The sequence below is a fragment of the Vulpes vulpes genome, chromosome 1 (genome assembly GCF_048418805.1).
Source record: "Vulpes vulpes isolate BD-2025 chromosome 1, VulVul3, whole genome shotgun sequence".
NCBI lineage: Eukaryota > Metazoa > Chordata > Mammalia > Carnivora > Canidae > Vulpes > Vulpes vulpes.
The window spans coordinates 19138689-19154889 of record NC_132780.1 but is presented as its reverse complement, the minus strand read 5'-3'; the positions used below and the strand labels follow the sequence as shown (position 1 = coordinate 19154889).

The 16201-nt window shown below is 37.6% G+C and overlaps 2 protein-coding genes across 5 annotated transcripts in view; both read left to right on the top strand.

Moving 5' to 3' along the window:
* Positions 1-16201, top strand: part of LOC112909358 (KRAB domain-containing protein 5-like) — a 169140-nt gene that overhangs the window by 28864 nt on the left and 124075 nt on the right. The gene's annotated exons all lie outside the window — the stretch shown is intronic.
* Positions 1-16201, top strand: part of LOC112909359 (uncharacterized) — a 51637-nt gene that overhangs the window by 29214 nt on the left and 6222 nt on the right. The gene's annotated exons all lie outside the window — the stretch shown is intronic.

The following is a 16201-nucleotide window of genomic DNA, read 5'->3' as shown; positions in this document are numbered from 1 at the left end:
TTTACCAAGAATGTATCTGAATTTAATTCCAAATACTTATTTTTTACAAAGTAATTGCTGGCATATTTTACAATTTTGATGTTTCTTTATTTCAAAAACGAAAGATATTTCTATGGGTGCTTGGTTCTTTTTAATTTATTTATTTATGAGAGACAGAGAGAATGTGTGTGTACATGCATGCCAGCAGTTACAAGGTGAGGGGCAGAGGGAGAGGGAGAGAAACCTAAACAGACTGTCTGAGGGGCTCAATCCCATAACCCCAAGATTGTAACCTGAGGTGAAATCAAGAGTTGGATATTAACCTACTGAGTCATCCAGCACCCCATGCTGCTTGTTTCTAAAGAATGGATTATAGCCTTGCATTCTATGTAAGGAGAGGGACATGTTAATAATACGTTTTTTAATGTCTTTTAAGTGCTTATTCATAAAGTTTTCTATTAGAGCTATTCATGCTTGATTTTATTTTTTATTTTTTAAAAGATTTTTATTTATTTATTCATGAGAGACACACAGAGAGAGAGAGGCAGAGACAGGCAGAGGGAGAAGCAGGCTCCATGCAGGGACCCTGACGTGGGACTTGATCCTGGGTCTCCAGGATCACGCCCTGGGCTGCAGGCGGCACTAAACCACTGAGCCACCGGGGCTGCCCTTATGCTTGATTTTAATGAATATTCTTTACAATCTTACTGTCAGTGAAGACATGCCAATAATTCAAAATATTTGTTTTTCATGAGTACATAGTCACAATTTAAAATCATACTTATATAGAAGGTTTCTGTTCAAAAATCCATCTATTTTTATGTAGAATTCTTTGGGTTAAATTTGGTCTTATTCTGCTTTTGCAATTCCATAATAATGTGCTACCTTTTGTATGGGATCCTCCACAACGTTATTTAGTTGTGGTATTGTTGTTACCTGTGTATTTTATTTTAGAATGACAATTTTCAACTCAGTAGATTTCAAGACAATGTAAGTTTAACTCAAATATGAATCAGCTTTGCCCTCTTAGAAATAGATTATATATGTATTTGTACCACTCATACATACTTAATTATATGACTCATCTTGTGTATATTTTTTTTATTGGTTAGTGTTCAGTGAGTGCTGTATCATGTCTAGGTGAGTTGTTATAATAATAGAATTAATTTCATCTGTTGGTGAATTTATATTCCCTTTGCATGAGAAACATTTTTGTGAATTGAACATAATTTTTAAACATTTTATACTTCCATAACATGTTGAGGCATTATATTATATTCTTAATTGTGGTGTTATACCTATGATATGCTTTGATATCATTCTCATTAACATTTGTGTCTTCTGTACTTATTTTCATAATAGTTATATTAAAACATTTTAGAAGTAAAACAAACCATTTTAACCACTTCTGTTCTCAATTGTATACAAAACTCTTGTATTTATCATCTCTACCCCTGCACCCACTTTCTGTTACAGATATCATAAATTCTGTCTTTTATGTTATGTATTTTATTGCTGAAGTTTATGGTTTATATGCTTTTATTTTTAAAAATTCTATAGGAGAAATAAAAGTGACATGTGCACCTTAATTACAACACTACAAGTTTCTATAATTTGAATGATTAATATTTATGTTTAGCTGAGAGCTTTATGTTGTCATGTGGTTTCGGGTACTGCTGGCATCCTTTTATTTCACCTAAAAAGGTTTCCTTTAATGTTTCTCATAGGACAGGTGTACTGGTAAACTTAGAAGGATTTTTCCTTGGGAAAGTCTTATTTCTACATACATGGAAAACAGTTTTGCCAAGTAAAGTATTCTTGGCGGTTTTTTTTTGATCCATTAGTACTTGGATATATTATGCACCTCTCCCTATCATGTCTGCTGAGAATCCCACTATTAATCTTATGGGAAATCTTTCCTAAAAAGATGTGTTGGTTTTGTCATGTTCTCTCAAAATTCTTTTTTCACCTGAGTTTTTTGATAAGTTCATTTTGATGTGTCCCTGTGTTTATGTCCTGAGATTTGTCCTACTTTGAATTTATTGAGCTTGTTGATTTAGTTTTTTCTTTCCACATATATGGGCAGTACAAGCCTTTTCTACTTAATGTAAACTCTGCCCCTTTCATTCTCCTTAATGTACATACTGGTCTACTTATTGGTGTCCCATGAGTCCCTGAGACTCTAGGATGTTTTTCTTTGCTTTAAGTAGAGAATTTAAAATAAGATGTCTTTAAGATAACTGATTCTTTCTTCTGCTTCATCAAGTCTGTGACTGACCCTTTGGTTTATTTGTAAAATGAGTAATTGTAGTCTTTAGCTTGTAATTTCTGGCTTATTGTTGTTAAACTTTGTTTGGATTTTTGTTTTGGTCATGTGTAGTTTTCCCGGTTTCATTTAACTGTTTTCTTTCTCCATGAGTGTCCTTATGATGGTTATATGAATTCCTTGTCAGGCAATTAATAGTTCTTTCTTAATTTAAGGTGAGTTTTGGAGATTTATGTCATTCCTCTGTTTGGAGCATGTTTTCCTGGTTCTTTTTTTTTTTTTTTTAAGATTTTATTTATTTTTTTGAGAGTGACAGAGCAAGCATGAGCAAGGTGGAGGGGGGATGGGCAGAGGGAGAGGGAGATGCAGACTCCCCTCTGAGCAGGGAGCTGATGCGGGGCTTGATCCCAGGACTTTGGGATCATGACCTGAGCCGAAGGCAGATGCTAACCACCTGAGCCACCCAGGCGCCCCTTTCCTGGTTCTTTGTATGCCTTATTATATTTTGTTGATATTGGGGAATTTTATTTTTTATTTTTATTTTAATTAAATAATTAATTAATAATTTTTAAGGTTTTATTTATTTATTCATGAGAAAGAGAGACAAAGACATAGGCATAGGGAGAAGCAGGCTCCATGCAGGGAGCCCGACGCGGGACCTGACTCTGGGTCTCCAGGATCACTCCTTGGGCTGAAGGCAGTGCTAAACCGCTGAGCCACCAGGCTGCCCTATTTTTTAAATTAATTAATTAATTAATTAATTATTTTAAAAACCTTTTTCTTTTTAAAGGTTTTATTTATTTATTCATGAGAGACACAGAAAGAGAAAGGCAGACACAGGCAGAGGGAGAAGCAGGCTCCACGCAGGGAGCCTGTTGTGGGACTCGATCCTGGGACCCCAGGATCATGCTCTGAGCCGAAGGCAGAGGCTTAACCACTGAGCCACCCAGGCATCCCTATTTTTATTTTTTTAATAAAGATTTTATTTGTTTATTCATGAGAGACACAGAGAGAAGCAGAGATTGGAGAAGCAGGCTCTATGCAAGGAGCCTGATGTATGGGCCTCGATCCCAGGACTCCAGGATCATGCCCTGAGCCAAAGGCAGATATTCAACCACTGAGCCACCCAGGCATCCCAATATTGGGGAATTTTTAAAAAGCAATCTCTGGACCCAGGATTATGGAATTGCTTTGTACAGATGAACACAAATAGTAGCAATTCTGGAGTCTGTCACACGCATTCAGGGGCATCCGTCATGTCTGAAAATTGTAATTTCCCGGTTTTATATGTGTAGTTACCTTTATGGAGTCCGTGATCCTTTCCTCTCTCTGTTTGTCTTCAGCTCATATTCTGCATTCCCTCTGCCTACATGTCATGCATGACAGAAACAAATCCCTCAGGCAGCAGCCAAGAAGCCAGATCACTGAACATACCAGTCACTCATTTCTTTCTCTCCTGAGGAGAGGTAAGAGTTTTCTCACAGTGTGCCGTGGAGAGTCAGGAAGGGTGAGCTGCTGTTGTGGGCAAGTGTCACAAACTTTCCTCATCTCTTTGATGTGGCTTTTCATTTGTACCTGCCTGCGGGTGCTATGTTCTCCTAACTGGCTTATGGAGCACTGTAAAAGGTAATTTAGTCCATTTTTGTCTCCATGGAGGAGCAAGTCCTGGTGGTTCTCCATTCATCTGATGTGCTGTGATGGATATTAATTCTGTACATTATTAGTATTCTAACATGTATGCATGTTATAGTGTAGTAAGTGTGACAATTTATTTTGGGATGGTTTTTTTTTATTTTTTATAATTTATTTTGTATCCTTTAGTCTTTTCATAACATCGAAGGTCTATTGGGAAAGTCAGGGAAAGGAGTTGAATTTGTAGAATGATGGAATGATGTGGAAGCCATGGGAATAAGTATTTATACTTAAGAATGACTGAGAAGGTGACTGGAAAAAAAAATAAAATAAAAAGAGAAGGTGACTGGGCTTAGTGAAAGAGAGAAAGGACATGATGGGTATAAGCAAATTGGGACAATTCCCATAATGAAATCCTTACTGCCTCAAGAGATCAAGGACATAAAACATTCAGGGGGAAAACCTCACCTTAAGTCAGTTATATTTGCAAAACAGTATCTTTCAACCCAGGGATGATAATCCATTTTTTAAACATACATATTTTTTTTAAGGGTATTTGGAAATTCTGGAAAGCCACCTAGTCCATGCTGAAAGCAAGCTTTCAAACCATTTCAAATAATAAGATTGGTTTAATTCATTCCCTGACACATTTCTGAACGTTTGACATTTAAAAATGAAAATAAAATGTCTAAATGTAATTGATTTGAGAAGTGCTTTTCAGAGGGTTCATTATACTTCCACCAACACATAATCTCTCCTTGTTCCAAAGTCTCTAATTTTGATAAAAACCATTAGGTCTTTTTTTTTTTTTTAAGATTTTTATTTATTTTTCATGAGAGACAGAGAGAGAGAGAGAGAGAGAGAGAGAGAGAGAGAATGGCAGAGACACAGGCAGAGGGAGAAGAAGGCTCCATGCAGGGAGCCCAACACAGAACTTGATCCTGGGTCTCCAGGATCACACCCTGGGCCGAAGGCGGCGTAAACCGCTTATCCACCTGGGTTGCCCAAAAAACCATTGAGTCTTTATCCAAATATCACTGTGCAGTACTTAATATACATAATTCTTAATTTGGAGCAAGTTTCATATGTTTTGATCTTACAAAGATCTTAGTGAAGGCGCTATCTTCCTTAATTATGGAGGTGTATATAACGGAGACAGAACATACCAGTACAGTGAATCTGGGAAAAACGTCAATCAAGGGTTAAATCCTATTAAACATCAGAGACCCTAGTTTTCACAGTACCGGTATTATAGTTGTAAATGTGGGAAAGTCTTTTGTGAAAGCTGAAATCTTAGTGTACATCATTGTATCCTTACTAAACTGAAGGCTTAGAAATATAGTAAGGGTGGCAAACTGTTTACTCTTAAAAGCTCATTCAACAACGGACATTTCATAATGGGAAGAAATGTTACAAATGTAAACAGTGTGCAAAGCCTTTAGGTACCATTCAAAACTTATCAATGAAAGGTAATATGTAGTGGGGACAGTGCTGACAAATGTTAAAAAATGTTGCAATGTCTTTAAGCATAACTACACAGTTTCTGAACATCATAGAGTGCATACTATGTGAAACTCTACAAATGTAAAGAATGTGGCAAGGAATTTAATGCATAACCAGAAGTATTCAATGTGAGATGATATATATCCTGGGGGATGTTTTACAAATGTTAAGAATGATGGCAGAGTCTTTACCTGGAGCAGATCCTTACTCAAAAAAAGTCTTTTATAAAAAATAAAAACATTAAAGATATAAACAATTCACCAAGTATGCAATAGAAATGAAATATAAATAAATCAGAGCACTCACAGCAGAAAGCAATAAGGCAGTACCATGTTTTAGACATGATTCTAAATCACAGTATTTATTACAGAGAAATATCAAAAGTTAAAACATTTAGATCTGTTACATTTTAGCATTGGACTATAGAGGCAGGAGGAGTACTAACCCCCTCTGGAAGGGGAAATCTGTGTGTAATTCTTTTTTTTTTTTTTAAGATTTTATTTAGGGGGAGTCCTGGGTGGCTCAGCGGTTGAGTATCCGCCTTTGACTCAGGGCGTGATCCTGGAGAGTCCCAGAATCGAGTCCCACATCAGGCTCCCTGCATGGAGCCTGTTTCTCCCTCTGCCTGGGTCTCTGCCTCTCTCTCTCTGTCTCTCATGAATAAATAAATAAAATCTTAAAAAAATAAAAAGATTTTATTTAGGGGCATCTGGATGGCTCAATCAGTTAAGCATCTCCATTCAGCTCAGGTCATAATCCCAGAGTCCTGGGATCCAGCCCTGCCTTGGGCTCCCTGCTCAGCAGGAAGACTACTTTTCCCTCTCTCTGCCCCTCCTCTGCTCCTTCTCTGTCTCACTCACTGTCTCTCAAATGAATAAATAAAATCTTTTTAAAAATTAAAGAGCCATTCCGGTGCCCCTGCAGCAGAACTTAAGTTTTGAGTTCCCAAAACTTAAAACCATACCTCCATAGAAATAGCGTATTGTTGACCAGAAACCTCACCTATAACATTAACAGTTAATCATCCCCTTTTTGTGTTGTCTGTATCCTATACAGTATTTTTATAATAAAGATTAAGAAAAGAAAATATTAAGGAAATCATTACAAAGAGAAAACATGTTTATTACACTACACTATATTCATAAAAAAGAAGAAGTGTTTGAATATTGACCTACACTGTTCAAACCCATGATATCATGCTAAACTATGTATTTGTTAATATGCCTGAAAGGATCAAGGGGGAATGGATGTTTGGAGAGGGATAATTAGTTTCAGTGTGTCTTTTTCTCTTTGATGATATTTGAGATGTTTTGCATGGCAAATATTATTAATTTTACTCTGAAATCATCTCATGCTAAGCCTTTATTGCTTGTGTGCATGCAAAATGATTTGATTCTTGCTATCTCACCAACATGAGGGTGCTTCTGTGATGGGGAATTCATTTATACCTACTTTTCCATGGAAGATAAAGGAGGCTATAATGTGAAATACATGAAGAAAGTCCACATGGAGATGTGTGTGTTTGATGTATAAGAGTGAAATAATTACCGATTTAGTAAGGATTCAGGGCATTATTTGCATTCAAGTAAAGCACAGAAACATGCTAAATTTTAAATATTTTTGCCATTTGCTGTTAAAGGAGAATACATTGGTGGTTTATTTAAAGCTGGATATATCTTTTGCATAGCAGTTGATACTAATCAAGAATATTTGTTATTTGGTTGAAATAAAGAAATTTTCACAGGTGTCTGAGGAAAGTATAGCTAACTATTCCATAAAAGGGTGTGAAATGTGGGCTCCTGGATGGCTCAGGTCTGCCTTCAGCTCAGGTAATGATCCCAGGGTCCTGAGATCAAAGCCCGCGTTGAGCTCCCCTGCTCAACAGGGAGCCTCCTTCTCCCTTTCCTGCTCCTCTTATTTGTGCTCTCTCTCTTTGCCAAATAAATAAGTACAACATATTTTTTAAAAAGGGTGTAGAATTATTGTAAATCCACATTTACTCAATAATTAGCCTCAATTGAATAACATGGAAAGCACAACTCACAGATCCTTATTATCAGGACAAGAATATTCTTGAATGATGTAATGAGCATTTTGACCAAGACTCATAATAATGATTTTTTCCCAGTGTTTTGCTTATAGTGTGTTTGAACTTAATATATTTTAATTAATAATGCTAAGTGGATTTTAATGTGTTAACACTAACACTAATGTGTAATGAAAGAAATGTTTTTCTATGCAACCTTATCCTGACCCACCTTCATCAAGGTTGCTGGTAAACAGACAGCAAAACAAAGTACACTTGACCCTTGAAAAACATGGGTTTTGAAATATGGTCCACCTATAGTCAAAATTTATTTATAATACAGTGTTGTAAATATATTTTCTCTTCCTTCTGATTTTCTTAACATTTTCTTTTCTTGAACTTCCTTTATTGTAGGAATACTGCATATAACATAGAAAATATATATTAATTGACTTTTTGATAAGGTTTCTTGTCAATGGTAGGCTATGAAATTAAGTATTAGGAAGTCAGAGTTATACATGGGTTTTCACCTGCTTGAGGTGTGTACACTGAACTCCCCCTGCATTATGCAAGGGTCACTTGTACATGTTAAAGCAGTGGGATGATATCACTAATAATCTTTTTTCGTGATGGCCTTAAACCTCACATTATTTGTGATTAATTTTCTCACATACGTATTATAGCTTTTCTTTTTTGTAACCTTTGGCACATTATGATGCTTTTAATAAGGTTAATATAGAAGTAGTATTGAGAGTGTAGCTAAACAAATGTGATACTGATGATATTGTACACACTATGAAAACAGACATGTCATACTTAATAATTTAGATTTTATTTTTCATGAAAAAGGTAGTCATGTTTCATGCTGAATCCACTCCATTTGAATGTGAATATTGAACCTTGAAATACAACTGCAAAATAGCCTCTCTGCATTTGAAAATTGGGATGATCTCTCTGGTCATGATTTTCCTTGCAATCCATATTTTCTGTTCTCAGAGAGCAGACGTGTGTCCATTGGGAGCTAAGGGCCTCTGAGTGCTTTCCAAGTCAATGCTGGCTGGCACTTCCCTGGTCAGGTGAAGCCAGAGGTTCAGACATTTGTCAGGACTGAAGCCATTCTCTGTTGCCGGGCAGTATGATAGACTAGGCTCTGGGACTGCCCTGGTTCCCTGTTCAAGCGCTCTGGTCCTGCATAATCAGGGTTATGCTCAACACTTGGATGATGGTGCTGGCTTGGCTCTCCCCAGTAGGTCTGTGAGATAGTCTGTGTGGTTGCCGAGGGTCTTTGTTCAGACTTCCTGGTGGTGGTGGTGGTGAGTAGAGTCTGTGCTCAGCAGTGGAAAGAGACTTCCAACTTGTATGCCTGCCCATATAGGGTCATAGAGTGGCCTCCATGCTCTATTCAACCTATTTATTGGCCAGAAACCCAAGTCAGGCACAGCTGTTGACAACACTCCTCAACCAGGTGTGTCCATCTCAGCTCTGCAGTTGGGCAGTGTCACTGTATCTCTGGGTGTTACTGCAAGGTGGAACACAGTCTGGTCTGTCAGTCTTCGAACATCTGAGCACTAGCTGTTGTAAGTCCTTACCCACCTTCTTCATGTCTGTAGGATGCCCAGTGGTCCAGCACCACAGGTTCCCCAGGAATCCCAATGAGGAAAGATCTATTTTAAGTATTTTCAGAGTAGCTTTCTGGTTTGTCTGTGATATTGCCAAGTTGTGGCTTTAGTTCCTGTTTTGTTTTTGTATATTACTTCCTGTTAGTATGGAGTTGGGAATTAAATTTTGGATAATCTTCTTTTTAAAATAGCTAATTGGTCATTGTGACCATTTTTACTGTTATATATTTTTCTTCAATCTTTGTAGTTTGTATATGTGAGAATATAGGTCCTTTGTGTCCTTTCTGTGTCTCTATTTCTTTCTCTTCAGTTTGTGATGTAGAGAAGTTCTTTTTTTTTTTTTAAAGATTTTTTATTTTATTTATTCATGAGAGACACAGAGAGATAAAGAGAAGCAGAGACACAGGCAGAGGGAGAAGCAGGCTCCATGCAGGAAGCCTGACCTGGGACTTGATCCCAGGTCTCCAGGATCACGCCCTGGGCTGCAGGCGGCGCTAAACCGCTGCGCCACCGGGGCTGCCCTGTAGAGAAGTTCTTAATTTTAATGCAATCTAGTTATTTTACCCTTAGTGGTTAGTGATTTTTATCATTTTTAGAAATCTCCCTTATACGAAGACCACTGAGATAGAATATTTTTGTGCTTTTCTTTTTTTTTTTTTTTAAACATTTTATTTATTCATGAGAGGCCCAGACATAGGTAGAGAAAGAAGCAGGCTCATGTGGGGAACCCCATGTGGGACTCAATCCCAGGACCCCGGGATCACACCCTGGACCCCAGGCAGGCGCTCAACCGCTGAGCCACCCGGGCATCCCTTTTTGTGCTTTTCTAAAAGCATCATTATCTTTATAATTTCGATCTGAAATTTATTAAGAATGAATGTGTTGTGTGGTTTCTGTAGTGACTGTTTTCTGTTTTCCATCAGATTTGATGATCAATTGAAATATATTCTGAAAATATTGTATTGTACTTATAATTTGTTTACTGCAGTCATTTCCTAATATGAGTAAATATCACCTTGATCTTGAAGCAGACTTCTCTGATTTCTCTCCATCTTTTCCTGTCTCTAGTGATGTTTACCAATCTCACAGGACCAAACACCCAGTGTCAGTTTTGATGTCTGTCAAAACCTTCCATGGGCCTCTTTGCTCAGATGAATTATTCCTATATTCCCATAGCAAAATGGCATCCAAGGTCTTGGCAATAGGAGTCATCTTCTTGTTATGTATTGAAGCAGGAATCCTGGCAAACTGATAGCTGTTTTACCTTTACCTCTCTCTTTAGTTCACTGGGTTTAGGTTACGTTCTCTAGATTTTATTGCCAAACCTGTGAGTGTATTCAACTCATTGGTCATTGACTCTAAAGGATTCCCACCAACTATGACAGCTTTTGGGTGAAAATATTTCTGCCATGGTTTTGGGTGGATACTTCATTTGAATGTTTACAGAGTGGCCAGAGGTGTGTTCAGTATGGTACAGTGTGGGTCTTGGGTGTCTTTCAAATCATTAACATTAGCTTTGTGGTGCTTGTTGGAAGCAGCTTAGAGTAAAAACTTCCGAGTACAAGAGTTTTTAATTTTCTGCTGTATGTCACTGCCAAATGAGCAGCAAAATATGAAGGGAAGTGTATTGGATACTTTTGTGCATATCAGAACCAAATCATACATTTGCTGTATACTGTATTGTTATTATTCCTTGAAATCATGTTGTGAACTCATAGTCTGGACCAGAGGTTCCATGATTTTTCATCCAGTACAGGCACAAAGGGTGTGTCAAGTGCATTCATAGGATCAGTGTTCTTCACCTAAGTTCAGGGCTATCGATAATATTTTTGCACTTGTGACCATCTCATTTTACACAATGTCCAGTATCTTTAGGGCTGTGTTTGTCTTTTTAATATTCCACATTGATGATTGGTGAACACCTTTGCTGAAGTCTTCTGCCCTAATTCCTATGTGTTTTCTAATTCCCATCACTTTTATTGTATTAAGCCATGCTTCCACTGTATCTGTTCTACTTACCCAGGGAAAAGAGTACAAAATCCTCTCATCTTTTCACATACATGTAAATTGTATGCTTCTGCACAGTTTTGTTCTTTCTTCACCCATCTCCCTTAGAAAGCTCACAACAGAAATTTAAGGTAGACCGTCATGGGTATTGGGATTTCTTTACTTGGTTGAATGCAGGGCCCACAGGGATAGTGCAGAAGTGAATGTGGTAGCTCACATGATTCTTCTGCATTGTATCCTGCTGATTATAGCCTTAAAAAAACATTTCCTGGTGCAAGTTGAATACATTTTATTCCAGATCCTGTGTCAGGTTAATGAGTATTTCACAAGATGGTGTACACATGGGAAAAATAGGCAGGAGCAAAGTCAGGATCAAGCTGAATAGTGGATATGTTGGGAGATGATTATCTATGGGTTTCAGTTTCTCTAGGTGTTATTGATAGAAGCATTGAAAATTTTTATTCTAATTGTCTTTCCATTGATCTTTGTGTATAAAAAGGCTTTGAAATGTAGTGATATCATCTTGCTCTTTTTTTTTCTTTTTTTAAAAAAATTAATTTATTTATGATAGTCACAGAGAGAGAGAGAGACAGAGGCAGAGACACAGAGGGAGAAGCAGGCTCCACGCACCGGGAGCCCGATGTGGGATTCGATTCTGGGTCTCCAGGATCGCGCCCTGGGCCAAAGGCAGGCGCTAAACCGCTGCGCCACCCAGGGATCCCTCATCTTGCTCTTGAGTAGAGGATGGATTTATTTACTGCACAGGAAATGGAATTGTCTTCTTTTATGACAGGAGTATGGACAGATATGCTAGGTGTTCCTTTAATATATTGTGGTTTCCTATGCTCAGAATCTCACAGATGTGGCAAAAAACCTACTTCATGTGCAGCATCTATCTGTATGAATTGTGGTTGGGGGATTGGATTGTGAAATTAGTGTAATCTGGAAGAAGATTATGATGATTGCTGTGTCATGAGCTTGTAAGATCCTTGGACTTTGATCCAGGATCTGTTGTCTTCTACCAGCACTGGAAATTTGTTACAGGCCAACTTCTCGTATTATAGAATATGTGCAGTCTTGGAATTTTTATAGTTTTCAACATTATCCATGCACTTTATTCAGATCAAACTAGATATTCATGGGTCTGTTTCTACTTCTGTTTTTTAATTTGTTTTGTTGTTTAGATAGAAGTAAAATCATATATTTTTCTTTGACATATTTCACAGCATATAATACCTTCTAGATCTATACACATTGTCACAAATGGCAAGAAACGACCAAAATAGCAGAAACAGACCCATAGATACAGTTAACAATCTACTAGTTACCCGAGCGAAACAGAGAGGGACAGTACACAAAATGGGTAAAGGGGAATGAATGGGAAGTACAGGCTTCACATTATGGAATGAATAAGTCATGGTGATAAAAGATGCAGCATAAAGAATATATTCAGTGGTATTATTATTTATTTTTTAAAGATTTTATTTATTCATTCATGAGACACAGATTGAGAGAGAGGCAGAAACACAGGCAGAGGGAGAAGCAGGCTCCATGCAGGGACCCCGACGTGTGGGACTCAATCTAGGGTCTCCAGAATCAGGCCCTGGGCTGAAGGCGGCGCTAAACAGCTGAGCCACCTGGGCTGCCCTATTCAGTGGTATTATTATAGCATTATATCGTGACAGACATTAGTTCACTTGTGGTGAATGTAGTAGAATTTATAGAGTTGTCAAATCTCCATTTGTATACCTGAACAAGTGTAACAATCTATGTCAATTATACTTTAATACGATTATACTTTACTACAAAACAAAATAGAGGGATGCCTGGGTGGCTCAGCGGTTGAGTGTCTGCCTTTGGCTCAGGGCATGATCCTGGAGTCCTGAGATTGAGTCCCACATTGGGCTCCCTGCATGGAGCCTGCTTCTCTCTCTGCCTGTGTCTCTGCCTCTCTCTCTTTCTCTCTCTCTCTCTCTCTCTCTGTCTCTCATGAATAAAGTCTTAAAAAGAGAGAGAGGGGTGCATATACATATATAAGGTTCAACTACGTTCTTTAAAACTTGCATGTAAAGAAAGCTAACCTACTCCAAATGAAGCTAATCCTATGTATTCATAATAGGATTAGATTTAGGAAAGCAAATTAATCTGTAACACAGTGGCGATAAGGGTAAATTGCTGAAGAAATGAGAAGACTAGGGAGAGAGGAGTGAGTTCCTGGCAGGGTGAAGAAGTGAATAGGACACAGAAGAGCCTGGAGTACTCACTGGCTAAGCAGCCTAAGACATGGAAGAACAGTCATTCGTGTGAGAATTTTTTAAATAGTTTTCCCTGCAGTATTTTCTCTCTCTCTCTCTCTCTCTCTCTCTCTCTCTCTCTCTCTCTCTCTCTCTCATCTCTCACCAGTGACATGTATGTAATAATGGCCACATGTCTCATGAGTGCTTTTCTGAATAAGTGCATTCTTTTGAGGATACAGGATATTGCAACTGATTTTATTTCCTGTGCTCAGTTTAGGGAAAGTCAGGTTTTAGGAAGAAGTCTGACATGAAAACAGAAGAGATGCTGTAGCATGTAGCACTGAGAATTAGTAAAAGGGCAGGAAAACCTTCATATTTTAAAAATCTGTGTAATCTGTGAGGTCCAAGCTAAGAAAGCCAACACTGTATCAGAAGCAGATTGCACCTGTGTTACTTGTTGATTTGGATGCTATTTCCACAAATATGTTTGACATGATGACTTGAAGAAGGATAAATAAAGAGAGGTCCAGAGAAGAGTGGCTGATGGAGTTCACCATGCAGGGGTGGAGTCAGCTTGAAAGAAAAGTGAAGGGAAGGAAGGACTCCAGGCTCACCTATTTTATCCTCTTCCTTGTGTTTAGAAACCCTTTGAAACCTCATCTGTGATGCGGGTATGGAATTCTGTCTGGAGCCTTACATGCTCAACATTTGCCCAGAAGCAGCAGAGTACTTCAGAGTATAGAAGTATATATATATATATATATATATATATATATATATATATATATATATATATATATATATATATATATTTAAAGTATACTTGGTGCTCTTGACTGAACCTAATCTAGATTCCACGAATCCTTGACTCAATCCCTTGGTTCCCATGTGAGGTGTGCCTCTTCCTTCTAGTTTTCCACCACCTAGAGAGGAATTAATTTTTGTCATTTTTTGGTTAAACCTGAGAGATAAATGAGGTAAGGAAGCCATAGATTAGCCCTGGCATTAAATGAACTTTGTTCTTTTTCCACTTGACTAGATCAGTAACATTGTACACAGAGATACCTTGCTATGGACATGCTGAGGAAAGAATAGAACATTATACTGAGAGAAAAAAATTGGGACAGGACGTTAGTCAAGCATGAGGACTAGGACTTATATCCAACCTTCCAGTCCATCTGTGCTGTAGCAAAGAAATCCCACAGTGTTTCTGGAACCCTGGAGGACATTAAAGATTTTATTTATTTATTTATGAGAGATACAGAGAGAGAGGCAGAGACACAGGCAGAGGGAGAAGCATGCTCCATTCAGAGAGCCCGATGTGGGACTTGATCCCAGGTCTCCAGGATCACGCCCTGGGCTGAAAGGGGTGCTAAACCGCTGAGCCACCCGGGCTGCCCCCTGGAGGACATTATTAAGTGAGGGCAGGGCATCTCCAGGAGATGAGAGTTCCACAATTGTCATATCAGCTAACCTCCCATGTCAGGGTCTCTGGACCAAGCCTTTGTGATTTAGCTTATTAGAATGCAAAGAGGAGCCTGTGAAAGCCTGTGTTCACACCTGAAAGACAAAGCCCAAACACACTGTTCTAGATTACAGAGTGTGGATTCTACCTGTGACTTGATATTTGAATAATATGGATGTTTTCATGTTTACGTTTTGGACATTTATTTCACAGCACTATTAGAGGTTCATGCACCTTGTTTCCTCTGTGTTCTGTGCCAGATCCGTCCACTATAAGGTTAATAGTTTTTCTCATTTAGTATTATGTACTTTGGGAGGAGAAGGACAGGGCTAGCTCACCCCTACTTTTCCATTGTTCTGTTCTTGTATTTAATGTCTGTAGAGCATTATTTTAGTAACTGTGGCTTTGTTGTATGTTTTAAATCAGGGAGTATGGTGCCACCAACGTACTGTTCAGATCGAAAATTACTCTGTTGGTGTTATCCTGTGACATCCACATGAGTTTTAGAAGGGGTTTTGATTTTTCTGCCAAAAAATATGGCATTGGGATTCTGATGGAAATTTTCATAGAAATAAAAACAGTAATGTTATTATTTGTTCTGATCTCTATTTATGTCTGGTTTTTCTTTGTTATATCCTTTCTTTCCTAAACTTGTTTCTTTTTTTCTAGTTCCCTATAGTGTAAAGCTTATTTGAACTTTTTTTAAAACTCAAGCATATATAGAATTTTATTTTATTTTATTTTTTTCATATATAGAATTTTAAAAGTGAAAGTCTAGAAGGGAAAATGAGCAGAAATAAGCATTACACATGATGACCAAGCAATAAAACAGCATAAAAATAAAAATAGGCATTCTTTAGGGCTTTCTATAGATCATGTCCTCTGTGAAGAGAGTTTTTTTTTTTTCTTTTTCCATTGGATTTCTTTTAAGTATTTTTTTCTTGCCTAATTGTTGAGACTAGAATATATAATACTATGTTAAATGGAAGTACTGAAGTCACTCCATTACCTTGTTTCTGGTCATACAGAAGAAGCTTCAGCCTTTTACTATTTACTATGTTAGATTTCAGCTTTCAGTACATAAATGTCTTATATTAGGCTGAGGTGGTTTCCTTCTATTCCTAATCTTGAATGTTTTTAATCATGAAATGGTGTCCAATATGTTCACTTCCTTGTTCTGCACCAATTAATATGAACATGTAATGTTTGACCTTCATTCTGTTAATACACACTCTTAAATTTACAGATTTCCAAATGCTTAAAGACCCTTGAACTCCAGGAAGAGTTCTCACTTGATTATGTTGTAAAATAATAAAAAAACTCTTGATTCAGTTTGCTTCATTTTATTGTGGGTTTAGTATAACCATTCCTCACAGGTAGAAGTTTGTAGTCTTCTTTGCTTATAGTGTTTTCCTTTTGCATTGATAACCTGATAAAGCTGGTATCACAGAGATTAATAGTTTCCTT